The following is an 8,001-nucleotide window of genomic DNA, read 5'->3' on the forward strand; positions in this document are numbered from 1 at the left end:
TCCTGCTTCCCCAAAAGCATACTCATGAACTACAGAACACAACCCATTAAATAACAGTTTTACCATGCCACTACCACAACTCACACATAAGTCAAGTAATTAGACTGGTAGTTCCTTGGGAAAGAGACCTTGGTTATTTTTTTAAACTCCTTACCCAAGGATATATTTTCATTGAATTTTTTATAGAGATGAAGGGAGAGGGACAGAGAAACATTGATGTGAGAAAGAGACATTAATCGGTTGCCTCCCATACACACCTGGACCAAGGATCAAAACCACCACCTATGTATGTGCCCTGACTGGGAATTGAACCTGCAACATTTTGGTGTATGAAATGATGCTCCAAACAACTGAGCAACCCATCCAGGGTAACCTTGGTTCTTCTTCTTCCTTAGTCTCCTACAGTTTAACATGGAACTGAGCGGATATCACATACCTTTCACAAGAGGCCAGATGGCTTATCTGATGAGGTTGCCAAAGCTAACTAATCCAGGATTGTAAGAGCTCAATGCCATAACCAAACATTCATGGATATTGTGAGTAGGTATTTTGGAATACAGTTCCAAAGTCTTGGCTTGCCATTGCAGGATCCTCTCCACCCTCTCCCATACAGTGCACTCCTACTCCTGCTACAACTACTCTTGCCTGCTTCCCACATGGCTGCCATGCCCTAGTATCTTTTCTTTAGGTTTATTCTCCCCTTGACCCAGGTGCTCATAGCAGAAATATAATGTGGGAGGAGCAACACCCCACCTCTTTTGTTACCACCACCACACTTGGGCCGCCTCTGCTTGGAATGTCCCAACAGACTCTTAACAAGGCCAATCCTATCCTACCCATTCCTCACTGCTTACCCATCACCATCAGTAAGCCTTTACTATGCCTCCAGCCAGAATAACCTTTAAGTAACCAAGGGCTTGCCCCCACCATGGCCCTTAGTATTTTATACTCTCTCTTTTTAAAATTTAAATTCTTTATTGTTTAAAGTATTACATAAGTCTCCTTTTTCCCCATTGACCTCTACTCTCTTTATAGTTAATCCCCCATTAAATCTAAGACACAGCTCACTTGTTGTATGACCTTCAACAAGTCATTTAACTTCTCAAGCTTTACTCATTTGTAAAATAGGGATGACAGTCCCAACTTTAACCTCCTCCCAGGTCAAATGAAATAAAATATGTAAAAGCATGTAGTGTATAATCCTAATGGTAGTTAATATTTATTGAATGCTTATATGTGGCAAGCACAGTTCTAAGCATTTCATATATATCAATTCAGTTAAATTACCGGGTAGCCTTATACAATGCATACAGTTATTATCCTAATTTTGAAGAAACTGAGACACACAGAGAGATTGTGTAATTTGCACAAGGACACAAAACTAGTAAATTGTAGAACTGGATTTGAACCCAGGCAGTCATACAACCCACTTGTATGACTCAGTCAAACACTTCCGTTGCAGGCAATATATATATACATATACATACATACATATTATATATGTATATATACATATACATCTTATGTAATATTAAGTATGAAGCAATATACAGGAAATGCAATAGAAATTTAGAAATTCAGGAGATATATCATTGTGATTTAGAGCTGTTGAATAAAGTTTCATGGAAGATGAAGTGACTTAAGTTGGGTCATGAAAGATAGATTAGAGGAAGGAAGGTATCATAAAATGAAGGCTTAGTGTAGTCAAAAGCCTGGAGGCAGAGTATGCCTGGGATACAGGGAAGAAAATGATGAGGACACCAGATTGGCTGGAGTGGGGGGATCATGAGAATCAGATAGAGAAAAGATGGATGAGCAGTAAAAAAAAATGATCTGAAAAAATGTATATGATCTGCTAACCAAGAGCCATGTGGGATGCAGTTCTCTCCAAGCCAATTAAACAAGATTTAAACATGAATAAAAATGGTCATGAATGGGATGTGTAAGTGGATTGGGAAAAAAAGTTAAGTCAAGGTGAAAAGTAAATTGTAACAAAAATAAATGACAGTTATAATACTTGGATTAAAAAGCAAACTGCACAACTATAGAGTAAGAGAACAATGGTTTAACAGAGACATATGTGAGAGAGATCTAGGAATTTTAAAAACAATAAATTCAATAGGCATCAAAGTTGTGATGTGCTGCCTTATTGGAAATGTTAGTAATTTAGCTCCAATTGTGCTCTGGCAGTAGGCAGGGACTTTGAATTTCTTCCTTCTTGAAATGGAGGCCCTCCTTTGGCCTTTCTCAATTGTGGGATCCTTCAAACCCCTTACTATTGATAACACATCTTTTCTCTCTCTGACAAAGTATAACATATTTTAATCTAGGCTCATTCCTTCCAACTTATAACATCAAGGAGGCTCAAGTACACCAAAGGCATTTGACCAGTGTGACACATTTAACTGTCACATTTTCCTATGAGACATTTGTCCCATGACAGTTTGGGGGATGCCCTGGAGTATGATTTTTCAATACAAATAGGTACATCAATATGGGAAAATTCCCTTCTTATACATATCCACACACGTCCTTTATAGCCTCTTATTGAGCTACTAGGCCCTGAGGATTCAAAGAGTTCTCCCAGCTTCACAACTCACAATCTAACACTAACCACCGACTTCCCATGTCACTTTATAACCAAGCTTACCAAGGTCTAGCCATGTCATATGGTCATTTGTTCCTTGCCTGGATTAAATAATTAAAAGTAACGACAGGGGTGTCATTGGAAAAGTACACTGCAAGTCTGGATAAACTCATAGAGTCAGAGAATGAACATAGAATTGAAACAGAGATTATCTAGCCTAGATCTGATAGTTGATCAGGGAGCCTGACTGTATGTATGAGGGAGTGTGGGAGATATAGGTGACCATCTTTCAATTTGTAGATTACATTTCTTAGGCTACACACATTCTTTGTGCAATAAATATGCTTTGCCTTTCATCAAACAGCAGCCTATACCTACCTTCTGAAACTCACCATATACCCACATAGTCACTGCCTAACCCCAACTCCAGCCTGACTCATCACACTCAAAGAACACATAAAAAACAAACCACCTTTCTACTTTTACATATTTGCAATCAGAGAATCATAGATTTCCAGTATTTAAAGTTCCTTGAAGATTATCCTTAATAAAAAGAGTCTTTAAAGTTCATGTGCTTCACTCACAGAACTCTATGGAAACCAAATCCAGAGGGACGAGAAAGGAAAGATTAATTAAGGGAGATTCTACCTTTTCTGGTTTTCTTTAATACAGGCAGGTAGGCCTGCATATATTTTTATGACTAGATGAGACTTTCAAAATCAAGACCTATGCGCTTGCAAAGGGGGACAAGAATTTTTTTCTGCCATGACTGAGACTCCCCAACCTCCAGGAGCCTGCCCATCTCAACAACCACTAGAGCTCAAGGCACACTATTTACACATCATACTTCTCATGGACCATAAAAGGCGGGGGGTAGAAAGTCAAGGAGTAGGGAACCTTGAATGTTGTGCTTTTAACTCATGGAAGTAAGACCCAACCAGCAACCCCCATTGTCAGAATGGAGGGCAGAGGCTTTTCTGAAATTAGCTTAGTGCAAAACCATAGTTTAGTTCTTTTGTTCCTATCAGCATGAACCACATGCTATCTAATTACTAGATGGAGGTTTCTTTTACTTCTTTGGGGTGGAGGTACTTGATACAGGAATTCAGATCAAAGTCATAGACTGCCAGAAATGGAAGACCCATAAATGACCATTAAGTTCAGCATCCAACTCTACAGGGAGAAAGAGATATGCCCAAGGTTAAAAAATGGGTTAGTGGCTTATCCAGGTCTCCTGACTCAACTAGCACTATTTCCTTTGGCTTTTAGGATCTGTTTAGTATTCATTTGTTTAGCCATTATTCAATCAACCAATATTTATTGAGTATCTGTTATGTGCCAGACAAGCCTTATGCCAGGCATACAATGGGGAAGTTGATAATTTCTCAAGAAGAAGGGCATAAGGAAAAAAATTTAGTTGGAAGGAGGTGACTAGAGAACTATCTTAATGCTTGTTTGCATAGCAAACACATGAGCTTTGGTTAGATTATCAGTTTATTAATCATGGCTTTGGGAGATGCTAAAGTTTTCCAAGCTAGTTGTTGCTGTCCAAAAGAAATTGTTAGTGATGAAAGAAGAAAGGTGGACCTTCTTGGTAGACCACAGGGCCCTGTTCCAAGACAAAGATCATCCCATTAACCACAGGGGATTGTGACAGGGATGGAGAGGAGGAGAGTGTGGTTGTTTAAAGGAGAAGGCTTGGGCAGAGGAGAAATCCCCAAAGCAAAACTGCCAAAGAGTTACCCACAACAGGATGAATCAAGGCCATTCCAGTCAGAGAAACCACAGGCTGCTAGCACTGAGCCAGTGCCAGCCGGTGACCTAGTTAGAAGGGCATGTAACTGAGAAAATCAATGTGCTAAAAAGCCCCACAATATTGAAGAGCAGGCAAGAGAGAACTGGAAAGGGGATCATGAAAAGCAGAGTCATCTATATATTCAGGCACCCATATCCAGTGGGAAAAGCAGTTTTCTGTTGAACTACTGCCTTCAAGAAGATGAAATATCCAGGGTACAGTAGAACCAGGCTACACTGAGATATTGCCTAGTTGAATCACACTAAAGCCAACATGGTAGGACATGAACATATTATGCAAACTGCTTTGAAGGTCATATCTTGAGCCTGTGATAATAACACATCTCTTTCAAGAGTAAACTCAAGATGTGAGATGAATAGGGCACCATGAGGTCAGGAAATGGACATCACCCATTAGGTATCCCTCCCTGATTCTACACCTTGGCTTTTGAATTAGCAGCATTAAATCAGAAATGAAAGGTTCTGAGTCCAACCTCCTCATGTGTGGGTATGGAAACTGGGGCTTAGAGAGAGTAAAGGTCTACTCCATAGTCACATAATAAGTGAACAAAGCAATAGTGAGGTTAAAATCCATGTCTAATGACAGTCACTGCTTCTTCCTCCAAACTCTCTTACCAGCTGGGCACTGAGCTCATCTCAATGCACAAAATTGCAAACTACAGGTCAGCCCTGTCTTGCCTACCACTGGCCATGTTTTCATTCTACTTCCTACACTGTCCCTGAATAATAGCAGGCCAAAGCCATGGGCAGACCTACAGAATTAGGCAGGGTGAAAAACAGTGCTGTGAGAGTGATAAACCCAGCTTAAGATGTGGACATGAAGGAACAACTCCCAGGAGTTGTTTCAATGCTGGGTAATTGATGTTTGAGACATTTTTAAAAGCATGTCTTAATCCTTACACTTAAGGCTGCCACAGGCGATTCTGTAATGGAAATAAGGCCAAAATACATAGACACTCAGCCTCAGCTCAAGCTTCAGGTAACCTGCTGCCACTAGATGTTCTGACTCCCTCAGAACAAGAACTGGGCTTTGAGCTCCCACATATCTCTGGACAGATCTCTGGCAGCACACACACCTGCAACTTTGCAGTATGCCCCGCATTTTGAAGGAAGGGGGCACTGTGGCTCCTGCCCCAAGCCTTTATCCCTGGAAAGTCGAGGTACAGAAATTAAGAACGTGAACTTGCCCAGCATGTTGGGATCCTGGCTTCGAGGATTAAGCTCAAGAGCTTGGAAAACTCAGAGATGTATCTAACATGTTCACACCATCAAAAAGTACTCACAGTTCTGGAGACATGAAAAGATGCAAAATGGCTGAATGAGGGAGAGTAATATGGTTGTTCTATGCAAAGAAGGGATGATAACTGAAACAGAAGGGCTTTGCTCTTATTTTCCTGTATGGCCACTTTGCTGAAGGCCACTCACCATCTGAGCTCAGTTTCTTCATCTAAAAAGAATAAAAGGATTCAGCTAAGTAGTTCCTAAACCTAGCCTATTATCAGAATCACTGGATGAAATAAATTAAAATACAGATTTTTGGTGCCCCACCTCAGACATTCTGATTTAGTAGGTTTATCATGGGCTGGGCCCAGAGAAACTGCATTTTTAACATACTACCTACATGATTTTGATGGTCAGCCAGGGTCAGAAAACACTGGACTAGATGACCACTGAGGTCCTTCTAGCCCCAACCTTATATGAATCTAGGTCAACTGTAGACCAAGTACTTTATCATGATTATCAATATCACCATCCAAATAGCTTTTATCATGCAACTGCCTTCACATAACTCAGGTCTGAGTATTTCACACAGGGAGTTCATAGGCCTCTCTGAAAATGCACAAAGATTGAAATTGACCATGTATTCAGAGCCAAAGGACATACCTATATTCTCTCAAATATTGGACCTTTTATTTGAATAGGTCAGTAACTTGTTTAGGAAGAGAAGGGCAAAAAGCTATTGAGGAGTGGCAAAAGGAGAGGTATTTAGTTACAAGTTAGGACAAGATTGAGGGGGGGAGAAATGCATTCTCGATTGCAAACAGGTAACTCTGTCATTCTGTCATCCTCATCTTCACCCAGGCCCCAGGCCAAAACCTGAACTTCCAATAGTAAAATAGACAGAGACCTTCTTTTACTTGGCATGACTGGAGGCAGGAGGCTTAATCCAAGGACTGTTATCTGCAACAATGATTTAGAATTCTCAAAGGCAAGAAGTTACTTCTCCTAAATTAATTTTCTTCTGCTGCAATTTACCTCCCCAGTATTCTGGTCTTTGTATGATAGGTTGGCAAGCTTCAGTTACCAATATCTGGATAATTGCATGTCAGAATCCACTTGAACCTGGGGTGTAATTTGCTTGCTTCATCCAAAGGTGTCATTGAGCTGGCAAGACAGGTGCCTGTTTCTGCTGCCAGATTTTATCACGAAGAGGAATGAAAGCAGAGTATTGACTTAGGTTGAGTCTGGTGGGGAGGCCAGGCTGTCCAAGGAAGAACAGGGTATATATCCAGGAAATTTATCTTGTATAGCTACAACTGGAGTGCCAATGAGGTAGACCATGCTTTGGGAATTCCAGACTCAGCCAGAAGATGAGTGGGAGTGTGGTTCTACTCTAGAATTCAGAAACTTGTTTGGTCCCAGGGGAAAGAAGAGAGGGGGAATAATTGGCCCCACAACTAAAATCAGAATCTGTAAATAGGGCAAAGGAATGGGAGAGTCATTTGCCAGGTATCTTGGAGCAAAATGCAGCTTGGAGGCTTCCTGTGGGATTTCTTAGGCAGAGGGGCATGGTCAGCAGACAAAGGAAAACCCAAAACTCTGACTTTGATTGTTAAGAACAATGATTTTGGAAACAAATCCAAATACATCACACCTTTAAAGCAGCATTATAAATAAGACCTGAGAAGATAGCAGTGGATCTTGGCTTTGACTAGCATGCCTGGAGTAGCAGGTTTGAACCACTTGAGTTTTCTTTCCCACAATGCATTAACCTTTCCCCAAACATGCCCATGTTCTCCTACCTTCAGCTCTCATTTCTTTCACTACACAGTTATCAAACACATACTCTCTGTAGTGCATTGTGTTAGGTGCTGGGATCACTACATCTCTCCTTATAAATCACTGTACTCAATTGTATGTCTATTCATACAGACGTGAGACATGAGGCTTAGTTCTCTGTTTATATCACTTTGATCTTCTGATTATATCCCTTAGCAAAATCTAAAATATTATGAGTCTTCTTTCAGGAACCAAAGCTAAATAGAGAAGGAGATGTAAAGGTACCATACAGTCATTATCTTTTTGGTGCTCTGCCTAATTGCTATTAGGCTTGCTGCCTGTTTTATTTAACTCTTAGAGTCTGATGGTTATCTTAAAACACACACACACACACACACACACACACACACACACACACACATTAGAACTTGCTACTTACTATCTATATGCCCTTTATTTTAGTTCTCTTAACTTCAGTTTCTTCTACAATAATGGGCTAATAAGAACATTCTGAGACAAGCTACATCTTCCCAAATAAATCTCTCCTACTGAGATTGTCATTACTCCAGTGGGTAAGACATGAAAGCTTTTCTGTGCAG

This window comes from Myotis davidii, unplaced genomic scaffold (assembly GCF_000327345.1).
Source record: "Myotis davidii unplaced genomic scaffold, ASM32734v1 scaffold383, whole genome shotgun sequence".
Classification (NCBI taxonomy): Eukaryota; Metazoa; Chordata; class Mammalia; order Chiroptera; family Vespertilionidae; genus Myotis; species Myotis davidii.